Source organism: Arachis ipaensis, chromosome B6, assembly GCF_059453495.1.
Source record: "Arachis ipaensis isolate K30076 ecotype BB chromosome B6, ASM5945349v1, whole genome shotgun sequence".
Taxonomy (NCBI): Eukaryota; Viridiplantae; Streptophyta; class Magnoliopsida; order Fabales; family Fabaceae; genus Arachis; species Arachis ipaensis.
In genome coordinates, this window is record NC_142441.1 from 124,005,951 (window position 1) to 124,019,914 (window position 13,964).

General features: G+C 37.7%; 1 non-coding gene and 1 pseudogene across 1 annotated transcript; one reads left to right on the plus strand and one right to left on the minus strand.

The window, feature by feature from the left end:
* Window positions 1–1,785: 1,785 nt before the first annotated feature.
* Window positions 1,786–1,893, minus strand: LOC148562593 (small nucleolar RNA R71). Its single transcript, XR_015886535.1, has one exon. It is a non-coding gene; the product is annotated as a small nucleolar RNA R71 (small nucleolar RNA).
* A 10,393-nt stretch (window positions 1,894–12,286) lies between these two features.
* LOC148562594 (uncharacterized) lies at window positions 12,287–13,582 on the plus strand (annotated as a pseudogene).
* The last annotated feature ends 382 nt before the right edge of the window (window positions 13,583–13,964 follow it).

Sequence of the window (13,964 nt, forward strand, 5' to 3'; positions counted from 1 at the left end):
TTGTTTTGTGTCTTTTCTTATTTTTCATATGCATTCTTGAATTCTTAGTGTCTAAAAATTAAAAATCTTTAAGTTTGGTGTCTTGCATGTTTTCTTTTTTTGAAAATTTTTCAAAAATAAGTCTTGATGTTCATCTTGATCTTCAAAGTGTTCTTGGTGTTCATCTTGACATTCATAGTATTCTTGCATGCATCACATGTTTTGATCCAAAATTTTCATGCATTGAGTCTTTTTGATGTTTTTCTCTTTCATCATTAAAAATTCAAAAATAAAAAAAATATCTTTCCCTTTTTCACTCATAAAATTTGAAAATTTGAGTTGACTTTTTCAAAAAATTTTTAAAATCAAGTTGTTTCTTATGAGTCAAATCAAATTTTCAAATTAAAAATTCTATCTTTTTCAAATCTTTTTCACAAATCAAATCTTTTTCATTTTTATTTTATGATTTTCGAAAATTTCAAAAATTATTTTCAAAATCTTTTTCTTATTTTTGTTTCATATTTTCGAAAATCTCACTAACAATTAATGTGATTGATTCAAAAATTTTAAGTTGTTACTTGCCTAGTAAGAAAGGTTCAATCTTTAAACTTTTGAATCATATATTTTTAGTTTCTTGTTAGTCAAGTAATCAACTTTGATTTCAAAAATCAAATCTTTTTCAAATCTTTTTCAAAATAAGTTTCAATCACATCTTTTTCAAAATCAATTTCAAAATCTTTACTAACTTCTTATCTTTTTAAAATTAATTTTCAAATCTTTTTCAATCAATCTTATCTTTTTGTTTCAATCATATCTTTTTCAATTTCAATCATATCTTTTTCAAAAACAAATTTCAAATCTTTTCCAATCAATCATATCTTTTTGTTTCAATCATATCTTTTTCAAAATTGCCCAACTAACTCTCTACCTTTAATTTTAGAAAATTCCTTCCCTCTTTTCCAAAATTTCATTTTAATTAACTAATTATTTTTATTTTAATTTAATTTCAATTTTAAATTTCGAAATTTAACTTTAAATTTTATTTTTATTTTAATTAATTTTCGAAATTCCCTCTTTCTCATCTCCTTCTATTTATTTATTCATCTACTAACACTTCTTTTCATCTCATATCTCTGCTCCTATCCTCACCCTTGTGTTTGGATTATCCATTCTTCTTCACCCTTATTCCATTTCTTCTTCTACTAACAATAAGGAACCTCTTTACTGTAACATAGAGGATTCCTCTTCTTTTCTTGTTCTCTTCTCTTTCATATGAGCAGGGACAAGGAAAAGGGCATTCTTGTTGAAGCTGATCAAGAACCTGAAAGGACTCTAAAGAGAAAACTAAGAGAAGCTAAATTATAACAATCCAGAGACAACCTTACTGAAATTTTCAAACAAGAAAAGGAGATGGCAGCCAAAAATAATAATAATGCAAGGAAGATGCTTGGTGACTTCACTGCACCTAATTCCAATTTACATGGAAGAAGCATCTCAATTCCTGCCATTGGAGCAAACAACTTTGAGCTTAAACCTCAATTAGTTTATTTGATGCAACAAAACTGCAAGTTTCATGGACTTCCATCTGAAGATCCCTTTCAGTTCTTAACTGAATTCTTGCAGATCTATGATACTGTTAAGACCAATGGGGTTGATCCCGAGGTCTACAGGCTTATGCTTTTCCCATTTGCTGTAAGAGACAGAGCTAGAGTATGGTTGGACTCTCAACCTAAAGATAGCCTGAACTCTTGGGATAAGCTGGTCACGGCTTTCTTAGCCAAGTTCTTTCCTCCTCAAAAGCTTAGCAAGCTTAGAGTGGATGTTCAAACCTTCAGACAGAAAGATGGAGAATCCCTTTATGAAGCTTGGGAGAGATACAAGGAACTGACCAAAAAGTGTCCTTCTGACATGCTTTCAGAATGGACCATCCTGGATATATTCTATGATGGTCTATCTGAGCTATCAAAAATGTCACTGGACCATTCTGCAGGTGGATCCATTCACCTAAAGAAAACGCCTGCAGAAGCTCAAAAACTCATTGACATGGTTGCAAATAACCAGTTCATGTACACTTCTGAAAGGAATCCTGTGAGTAATAGGACGCCTATGAGGAAGGGAGTTCTTGAAATTGATACTCTGAATGCCATATTGGCTCAGAACAAAATATTGACTCAGCAAGTCAATATGATCTCTCAGAGTCTGAATGGATTGAAGGAATCATCCAACAGTACTAAAGAGGCATCTTCTGAAGAAGAAGCTTATGATCTTTAGAACCCTGCAATAGCAGAGGTGAATTACATGGGTGAACCCTATGGAAACACCTATAATCCCTCATGGAGAAATCATCCAAATTTCTCATGGGAGGATCAACAAAAGTCTCAACAAGGCTTTAATAATGGTGGAAGAAACAAGTTTAGCAATAGCAAGCCTTTTCCATCATCCACTCAGCAACAGACAGAGAATTCTGAGCAGAATCCATCTGGCTTAGCAAATATAGTCTCTGATCTACCTAAGGCCACTTTTAGTTTCATGAATGAAACAAGGTCTTCCATTAGAAATTTGGAGGCACAAGTGGGCCAGCTGAGTAAAAGAGTCACTGAAACCCCTCCTAGTACTCTCCCAAGCAATACAGAAGAGAATCCAAAAAGAGAGTGCAAGGCCATTGATTTAACCGTCATGGCCGAACCTACAAGGGAGGGAGAGAACGTGAATCCCAGTGAGGAAGACCTCCTAGGACGTTTAGTGACCAATAAGGAGTTTCCCTTTGAGGACCTAAAGAAATCTGAGGCTCACCTAGAGACCATAGAGATTCTAATGAACCTCCTTATGCCCTTTATGAGCTCTGATAAGTATTCTTCTTCTGAAGAGAATGAGGATGTTACTAAAGAGTAAGTTGCCAAGTACCTTGGTGCAATCATGAAGCTAAATGCCAAATTATTTGGTAATGAGACTTGGGAAGATGAACCTCCCTTGCTCATCAATGAACTGAGTGATCTGGATCAACTGACATTACCTCAGAAGAAACAAGATCCTGGAAAGTTCTTAATACCTTGTACCATAGGCACCATGACCTTTGAGAAGGCTCTATGTGACCTTGGGTCAGGGATAAACCTCATGTCACTCTCTGTAATGGAGAAACTGGGAATCCTTGAGGTACAGGCTGCCAATTTCTCATTAGAGATGGCAGACAAATCTATGAAAATGGCTTATGGACTAGTAGAGGACGTGTTAGTAAAGGTTGAAGGCCTTTACATCCCTGATGATTTTATAATCCTAGACACTGGGAAGGATGAGGATGAATCCATCATCCTTGGAAGACCCTTCCTAGCCACAGCAAGAGCTGTGATTGATGTAGACAGAGGAAAATTGATCCTTCAACTGAATGAGGACAACTTTGTGTTTAAAACTCAAGAATCTCCTTCTGTAACAATGGAGAAGAAGCATAGAAAGCTTCTCTCAGTACAGAGTCAACTAAAGCCCCCACAGTCAAACTTTAAGTTTGGTGTTAGGAGGCCTCAGCCAAACTCTAAGTTTGGTGTTGAAATCCCATATCCAAACTCTAAGTTTGGTGTTGGGAGTCTATAAAATTGACCTGATCACCTGTGTGGCTCCATGAGAGCCCACTGTCAAGCTATTGACATTAAAGAAGTGCTTGTTGGGAGGCAACCCAATTTTTATTTATCTAATTTTATTTTTATTTTTATTGTTCTTTCATGTTTTATTAGGTTCATGATCATGTGGAGTCACAAAATAAATACAAAAATTAAAAACAGAATCAAAAATAGCAGAAGAAAATCACACCCTGGAGGAAGGACTTACTGGCGTTTAAACGCCAGTAAGGAGCATCTGGCTGGTGTTCAACGCCAGAACAGAGCATGGATCTGGCATTGAATGCCAGAAACAAGCAACATCCTGGCGTTTAAATGCCAGGAATGCACCCTAAGAAGAGCTGGCGCTGAACGCTTGAAACAAGCATAGAACTGGCGTTCAACGCCAGAAACATGCTGCATCTGGGCGTTGAACGCTCAGAACAAGCATCAATTCAGTGTTTAAACGCCAGAATTGCATGCAAAGGTATTTTACATGCCTAATTGGTGCAGGGATGTAAATCCTTGACACCTCAGGATCTGTGGGCCCCACAGGATCCCCACCTACCTCCACTCACATTCCCTCCTCATAATCCTATATCACCCTTTCCCAAGAACCCTTCACCAATCACCTCAATCTCTCTTTCCCGTCACCTACACCCACCCACTCAAATTCAAACCATCAACACACCTCCATCTCTCCTTCTTCTCATCCTTTCTTTCTTCTTTTGCTCGAAGACGAGCAAATATTTTAAGTTTGATGTGGAAAAAGCATTGCTTTTTTTCATAACCACTAATGCCTCAAGGGATGCACTTCCCTCCACAAAACTATTGGGAGCAAATCAACACGTCCCTAGGAGAATTAAGTTCCAACATGGGACAACTAAGGGTGGAACATCAAGAGCACTTTCCTCCATGAAATTAGAGAAGATCAAAGAGCAATGAGGGAGGAGCAACAAAGACAAGGAAGAGACATAGAAGAGCTCAAGGACATCATTGGTTCCTCAAGGAGAAAACGCCACCATCACTAAGGTGGACTCATTCCTTGTTCTTAAACTTTCTGTTTTTCGTTTTTTTATGTTAAATGTTTAATTATGTTTGTGTCTTATTACATGATCATTAGTATCTAAGTGTCTATGCCTTAAAGTAGTGAATATGAATCCATCACCTCTCTTAAATGAAAAATGTTCTAATTACAAAAGAACAAGAAGTACATGGTTTCGAATTCATCCTTAAAACTAGTTTAATTATTTTGAAGTGGTGACAATACTTTTTGTTTTCTGAATGGATGCTTGAACAGTGCATATGTCTTTTGAAGTTGATGTTTATGAATGTTAAATATGTTGGCTCTTGAAAGAATGATGAAAAGGAGAAATGTTATTTGATAATCTGAAAAATCATAAAAATGATTCTTGAAGCAAGAAAAAGAAGTGAATACAAAAGCTTGCAGAAAAAAAAAGAAAAAAATGGCAACAAAAAAATAGAAAAAGAAAAAAGCAAGCAGAAAAAGCCAAAAGCTCTTTAAACCAAAAGGCAAGAGCAAAAAGCCAATAGCCCTTAAAACCAAAAGGCAAGGGTAATAAAAAGGATCCAAGGCTTTGAGCATCAGTGGATAGGAGGGCATAAAGGAATAAAATCCTGGCCTAAGCGGCTAAACCAAGCTGTCCCTAACCAAGTGCTTGTGGCGTGAAGGTGTCAAGTGAAAACTTGAGACTGAGCGGTTAAAGTCAAGGTCCAAAGCAAAAAGAAGAGTGTTCTTAAGAACCCTGGACACCTCTAATTGGGGACTTTAGCAAAGCTGAGTCACAATCTGAAAAGGTTCACCCAGTTATGTGTCTGTGGCATTTATGTATCCGGTGGTAATACTGGAAAACAAAGTGCTTAGGGCCACGGCCAAGACTCATAAAGTAGCTGTGTTCAAGAATCAACATACTGAACTAGGAGAATCAATAACACTATCTGAACTCTGAGTTCCTATAGATGCCAATCATTCTGAACTTCAATGGATAAAGTGAGATGCCAAAACTATTCAAGAGGCAAAAAGCTACAAGTCCCGCTCATCTGATTGGAGCTATATTTCAATGATATTTTGGAATTTATAGTATATTCTCTTCTTTTTATCCTATTTGATTTTCAGTTGCTTGGGGACAAGCAACAATTTAAGTTTGGTGTCGTGATGAGTGGATAATTTATACGCTTTTTGGCATTGTTTCTACATAGTTTTTAGTATGATTTAGTTAGTTTTTAGTATATTTTTATTAATTTTTAATTAAAATTCACATTTCTGGACTTTACTATGAGTTTGTGTGTTTTTCTGTGATTTCAGGTATTTTCTGGCTGAAATTGAGGGACCTGAGCAAAAATCAGATTCAGAGGTTGAAGAAGGACTGCAGATGCTGTTGGATTCTGACCTCCATGCACTCAAAGTGGATTTTCTGGAGCTACAGAACTCCAAATGGCGCGCTTCCAATTGTGTTGGAAAGTAAACATCCAGGGCTTTCCAGAAATATATAATAGTCTATACTTTGCCCAAGTTTAGATGACGCAAACTGGCGTTGAATGCCAGTTCCATGTTGCAGTCTGGCGTTCAGCGCCAGAAACAAGTTGCAAAGTGGAGTTCAACGCCAGAAACACCTTACAAACTGGCGTTCAACTCCAAGAATGACCTCTCCACGTGTAAACTTCAAGCTCAGCCCAAGCACACACCAACTGGGCCCTGGAAGTGGAATTCTGCATCATTTACTCATTTCTGTAAACCCTAGTAACTAGTTTAGTATAAATAGGACTTTTTACTATCTTTGTAGGAGATCTTTGATTAGTTTTATGCTATCTTAGACCTTTATGGGGGCTGGCCATTCGGCCATGCCTGAATCTTCATCACTTATGTATTTTCAACGGTAGAGTTTCTACACACCATAGATTAAGGGGTGGAGCTCTGCTGTTCCTCATGAATTAATACAAAGTACTACTGTTTTTCTATTCAATTAAACTTATTCCACTTCTAAGATATTCATTCACACTTCAACATGAATGTGATGATCGTGACACTACAACCATTTTCGTTCTACCTTCGATTGAATGAGTAGCTCTTGGATTTCTTAATCAGAATCTTCGTGGTATAAGTTAGAACCCATGGATGGCCATTCTTGAGATCCGGAAAGTCTAAACCTTGTCTGTGGTATTCCGAGTAGGATTCGGGAAGGGATGGCTGTGATGAGCTTCAAACTTGCGAGTGCTAGGCGTAGTGACAGACGTAAAAGGATGGTGAATCCTATTCCAGTATGATCGAGAACCTCCAGATGATTAGCCATGCAGTGACAGCGCATCAGACCATTTTCACAGAGAGGACAAGATGTAGCCACTGACAACGGTGATGCCCAATAAACAGCTTGCCATAGAAAGGAGTAGGACTGATTGGATGAAGACAGCAGGAAAGCAGAGGTTCAGAGGAACGAAAGCATCTCTATACGCTTATCCGAAATTCTCACCAATGAATTACATAAGTATATCTATCCTATTTTATATTTTATTTTTCTTTTAATTATGAAAACTCTACAACCATTTGAATCCGCCTGACTGAGATCTACAAAGTGACCATAGCTTGCTTCATACCAACAATCTCCGTGGGATCGACCCTTACTCACGTAAGGTTTATTACTTGGACGACCCAGTGCACTTGCTGTTTAGTTGTACGAAGTTGTGAAACAAAATTAAGAATATGGACGTGCGTATGAAGTTTTCAGCGCCGTTACCAAGGAAGAAAATATCACGATTTTGCACACCACCTTTCCTCACCTTATTTGCCACCTCTGCAATTCGGCTGGAATTGACATAGAAGGAGACATCCTCATTGAAGAGGATAAGCCCATCACTAAGAAAAGGATGGAGCAATCAAGAGAGCATGGATCTCAACAAGAGCATGAGGAAATTCCTCACCATGAAATCCCTGAGATACCTCAGGGGATGCACTTTTCTCCACAGAATTATTGGGAGCAAATCAACACTTTCCTGGGAGAATTAAGTTCCAACATGGGACAACTATGGATGGAGCACCAAGTGCACTCCATCATCCTCCATGAAATTAGAGAAGATCAAAGAGCTATGAGGGAAGAGCAACAAAGGCAAGGAAGAGACATTGAGGAGCTCAAAAGCACCATTGGTTCTTCAAGAATAGGAAGACGCCACCCTCACTAAGGTGGACTCATTCCTTAATCTCCTTGTCTATTTATTTTACTGTTTTTTTTATTTTTTTGAGCTTTATGTTTTATTTATGTTTGTGTCTTTCCTACATGATCACTAGTGTCTAAGTGTCTATGCCTTAAAGTTGTGAATGTCTTATGAATCCATCACCTTTCTTAAATGAAAAATGTTTTAATTACAAAAGAACAAGAAGTACATGGTTTCAAATTCATCATTGAAACTAGTTTAACTATTTTGATGTGGTGAAAATACTTTTTGTTTTCTGAATAAATGCTTGAACAGTGCATATGTCTTTTGAAGTTGTTGTTTATGAATGTTAAATATGTTGGCTCTTGAAAGAACGATGAAAAGGAGAAATGTTATTTGATAATCTGAAAAATCATAAAAATGATTCTTGAAGCAAGAAAAAGCAGTGAATACAAAAGCTTGTAGAAAAAAAAATGGCGAAAATAAAAGAAAAAGCAAGCAGAAAAAGCCAAAAGCTCTTTAAACCAAAAGGCAAGAGCAAAAAGCCAATAGCCCTTAAAACCAAAAGGCAAGGGTAATAAGAAGGATCTAAGGCTTTGAGCATCAGTGGATAGGAGGGCCTAAAAGAATCAAATCTTGGCCTAAGCGGCTAAACCAAGCTGTCCCTATCCATGTGCTTGTGGCGTGAAAGTGTCAAGTGAAAACTTGAGACTGAGCGGTTAAAGTCAAGGTCCAAAGCAAAAACAGAGTGTGCTTAAGAACCCTGGACACCTCTAATTGGGGACTTTAGCAAAGCTGAGTCACAATCTGAACAGGTTCACCCAATTATGTGTCTGTGGCATTTATGTATCCGGTGGTAATACTGGAAAACAAAGTGCTTAGGGCCACGGCCAAGACTCATAAAGTAGCTGTGTTCAAGAATCAACATACTGAACTAGGAGAATCAATAACACTATCTGAACTTTGAGTTCCTATAGATGCCAATCATTCTGAACCTCAATGGATAAAGCGAGATGCCAAAACTATTCAAGAGGCAAAAAGCTACTAGTCCCGCTCATCTGATTGGAGCTAAGTTTCATTGATATTTTGGAATTTATAGTATATTCTCTTCTTTTTATCCTATTTGATTTTCAGTTGCTTGGGGACAAGCAACAATTTAAGTTTGGTGTTGTGATGTGCGGATAATTTATACGCTTTTTGGCATTGTTTTTACATAGTTTTTAGTATAATTTAGTGAGTTTTTAGTATATTTTTATTAGTTTTTAAATAAAAATCACATTACTGGACTTTACTATGAGTTTGTGTATTTTTCTGTGATTTCAGGTATTTTCTGGCTGAAATTGAGGGACTTGAGCAAAAATCAAATTCAGAGGTTGAAGAAGGACTGCAGAAGCTGTTGGATTCTGACCTCCCTGCACTCAAAGTGGATTTTCTAGAGCTACAGAACTCTCATAGGCGCGCTCTGAATTGCGTTGGAAAGTACACATTCAGGGCTTTCCATCAATATATAATAGTCCATACTTTGCCCAAGTTTAGATGACACAAATTGGCGTTCAACGCCAGTTCCATGTTGCATTCTGGAGTTAACCGCCAGAAACAGGTTGCAAAGTGGAGTTAAACGCCAGAAATAGGTTACAAACTAGCGTTCAACTCCAAGAGAAGCCTCTACACGTGTAAAGCTGAATTCTCAGCCCAAGCACACACCAAGTGGGCCCCAGAAGTGGATTTCTGCATCATTTACTCATTTCTGTATACCCTAGTAACTAGTTTAGTATAAAGAGGACTTTTTATTATTGTATTCGAAGTCTTGGTTACTCCGGTTCCCCTCTGGGGCCGAGACCAATGAACTCCATTATCACTTATGTGTTTTCATCGGTAGAGTTTCTACACACCATAGATTAAAGTGTGGAGCTCTGCTGTTCCTCATGAATTAATGCAAAGTACTATTGTTTTTCTATTCAATTCAAGCTTATTCCTATTATAAGATGTTCATACGCACCCAAGAACATGATGAATGTGATGATTATGTGACGCTCATCATCATTCTCACTTACGAACGCGTGCCTGACAAACACTTCTGTTCTACATGCAAACAAGCTAGAATGAATATCTCTTAGATATCTAATACAGGGGACTGAGTCCGAGATATTAGAGTCTTCGTGGTATAAGTTAGAACCCATAGATGGCCATTCCGGAGATCCGAAAAGTCTAAACCTTGTCTGTGGTATTCCGAGTAGGATCTGGGAAGGGATGGCTGTGATGAGCTTCAAACTCGCGAGTGATGGGCGTAGTGACAGATGCAAAAGGATAGTAAATCCTATTCCAGTATGATCGAGAACCGACAGATGATTAGCCATGCAGTGACAGTGCATTGGACCATTTTCACAGAGAGGACGGGATGTAGCCATTGACAATGGTGATGCCCAATATACAGCTTGCCATGGAAGGGAGTATGAATGATTGGATGAAGACAGTAGGAAAGCAGAGGTTCAGGAGGAACAAAAGCATCTCTATACGCTTATCTAAAATTCTCACCAATGAATTACATAAGTATCTCTATCTTTAGTTTATATTTTAATTATGTTTTTATTATCAATTCACCATAACCATTTGAATCTGCCTGACTGAGATTTACAAGGTGACCATAGCTTGCTTCAGGCCGACAATCTCTGTGAGATCGACCCTTACTCACGTAAGGTTTATTACTTGGACGACCCAGTGCACTTGCTGGTTAGTTGTGCGAAGTTGTGACAAAGTGTGATTCACGTTTGAGAGCACCAAGTCTTTGGCGCCATTGTTGATGATCGCAATTTCGTGCACCAAACATATAAAGCAATAAAAGAACATGCAAAATTGTAATGATTGAACTAATGAAGAAATTAAAGAACCCACTATGTAATATAAATAAGTAAAGTATAAAAGAGATTAACATGGCAATGTATGAAAGGTTGAAAACATAAAAAGAGGTCTTGGCTTGGAGTGAGCTAAGGATCCTTTCCTTGTTGGAACCACAACTACGATAATTATGATGGATTAGTCTCACTTGATCAACCCTCACATCGGAAGGTAAGTTAAATGAGCATAAGTGTCCTTAACCCACAAATCCTAAATTGCTTGCTAATTGCCTTAGCAACAAATTAGCGTTAGTAGAAACAAGAACAATTAACAACCCAAGAATTGACACTAAATGTTGGACATTCCAACTCTAGGTACCCAAGAACTCACTTTACCAAGCCAAGAGACAAAAAGTTTAGCCTAAAACCATGGTTGACATTTTGTCAAACACTTGGTGGGCAAAAAGCTTAAACATGAGAAAAATAAGAAAAGACTTGGAATTAAAAACAACAATTTATCTCAATCAACAATAATAGCATAAGAAAGCATAGAACAAACACCAAACATCAAACTCATCAACAAGAAAGTGAAATTGCAAAAGAGAAACAAAATTGGACTATAACTTGAATGAGAAGAAAGAGTAATGATAATATAACCATAAAGAGTAATAATAAGAGAATACTTACAATGAGTTTAGCAAAATCCAATTAACAAAAATGGAAATGGCACTTGGAATATAAAACCCTAATAAAACCCTAATGGAGAAGATGAGAAAACTTAGAGAAAATTAAAACTAAAAACCTTCTATTCTACTCCTAAAACTATACTAATGCCATGCTATGTTATGTCCTTCATTTCCCCTCCAATATGAGCTAAAAAACTACAAAAATGGGCCTCCAAAGCCTTCAAATCGCGAGTCACGTGGTTTTCTAATGAGGTCATGTGCGAACACCTGTGCAGACGCACAGGCGTGTGCGTCTGCACACTCTGCGAAATTCCCAACCTGTGCGTACACACAAGTAGCTATGCGCACGCACACTAGGCAATGCTTGACGAGACGTGCGACGTGCTCAAAATGATCCACGCGATCTGGTTGGGCTCCTGTGCGAACGCACAAGAGGCTGTGCGCACGCATAGGTCTCTGAGCTCATCTCCTTTGATTCTTCAAGTTTCCTCCATTTTGCAAGCTCTTCTTCCATTTTCTCCAACCCATTCTTACCTTACACACCTGAAATCACTCACAAACGACATCAAGGCATCGAATGGAAGGCAAATGGAATAAAAATAGATCAAATTAAGCATAAAAGAGCATGTTTTCATAATCAAGCACAATTTGGGAGGAAAGTTCAAAAGCATGTTATTCAAGGGAATAAGTACAAGTTTATGTGATGAAATCCATTCAATTCTAACCAAAAAATCATCAAATATGGATTCACCAGTCGTACCACCTTATTATCATTAACTTATAACTCGAATATAAGAATATGAAAGGTATGGTGTTATATTATGGTATCAGAGTAGTTCGTCCTTGTGAGCCTAAGGGATGGATTGCTTATGCTTCATTGCATACTCTAAGTTGTACCTGTGCTATTTAGGATATCTAATTGATATATTTAGCATGAAGTTCATGAGTATACTTTTGAAAAATTGAAGTACTTAACTTGAGATATTAAGACTGATCACCTTGATATCACTTGTTTTGTGTGGATAGGACCCGAATGGCAAGTCATGGACGAGAACGAAGAGGAAATGAGGAACCTACTCTTTTTGGAGATCAGGCCGAGTTTTTAGCGGCTATGACTAATCTCGTCAACACGATGCAAGCAAGTGCTGCAACCACGAACCAGGCTATGGAAAGGATGAATGGGAACGGTAATGGACTAGGAACCTATCAAGCTGATGGAGTTCCAATGACCTTGGTGACATTTTTGAAGATCAATCCCCCAATCTTCAAGGGTTAAACTTATCCAACTGAAGCCAGTAATTGGTTCCAAAAGATGGAAAGGGTACTGCAAGCACATCATGTACCTAAGGGTTAGCTGGTCAAATTTGCTGCTTATCAGTTGATTGGAAAAGCACAATACTGGTGGCAAAGAGCTCACTGTCTACTACAGCAAGGGAATGAGATAATCACTTAGGAGGTGTTCAGAAAGGATTTTTACAAGAAATACTTTCCGAACTCAACAACACAAGCCAATGATTTGGAGCTACTACAACTGAGACAAGGATCCATGACAGTGGCTGCTTATACGAGCAAGTTTGAGGAGTTGTACCATTTTTCGAGGGTTTGTCAGGGTGCTCCTGAAGGGTATGAAGAATGGAAGTTCATGAAGTATCAAGATGGTTTGAGGGATGATATCATGTGAGCTGTGGCGCTTCTGGAGGTCAAGAGATTTGCAAAATTAGTGAACAAGAGTTGTGTGATGGAGGATTATTCTAAGAAAAATGTGGCTACAAGTACTAATCATAGTGATTACCACAACCGAAAATGTGTAAGATCTTTTGCTCCAATGGGTCAGAATTCAAAGAGGGGAGGTTACAACCAACAACCTCAACAAGGCCAGAATAACTTCCGAAGGAACAACAACAACAATCATCAAGGAAGCAAATATGAAAAACAACCTCAGAATAACTTAACATGTAAAAGGTGTGGAAGCTACCATCCAAAAACTCAATATAGAATCAGATTGGGACTGTGTTACAACTACAGAAGAGCTGATTGTATGTCTTGGAAATGTCCCGAGAAAGCCAATTAAAATGCCAGGAGAGCCCTACAACAAGGTCGTGTGTATGCTGTGATGACGGATGATGCTCCTAGGTTAGAGACTTTGACCAAAAGTAAATGTGAAATTGGTGGTAAAGTGTTAACTGCATTATATGATACTGGAGCATCTCATTCGTCCATAGACTTTGATAAAGCTGCTAATTTAGGATTTAAGATGTCGAAATTAGCATTTAATTTACATGTGCTTACTCCTGCTTCAAAAACTGTGGTGACTAGACTAGGATATTGAGAAGTTCCTTTTAAAGTGAAGGAATTTTAATGAGGATAACCATATTTGATCTTGTATTTACTTGTAGATTATAGGGTGATAGATATAACATTGGGTAGATGGTGAATTTTTTAGTGTAGAGGCAGGTAGAAATGGAGAAAAATAAGTGAACATGTTGTAGGCTTGAATTTGCCTAGGTTTGACATTGATTGTCATTTGATTTTAGTTATGATAAATGAAATTCATTGGTTGTCTACTATATCAAGTTATGGTTTTGTGCTTGCGGATGAAGAACCTGAGTAGGTACCCTGATTGTCATTGAGGTCCTAGGTAATGTGATTATTAAGATTAAGGATTCTAATAAGAATTTGATTTAAACCTAGAGATGCACTAAGGCCCTAAA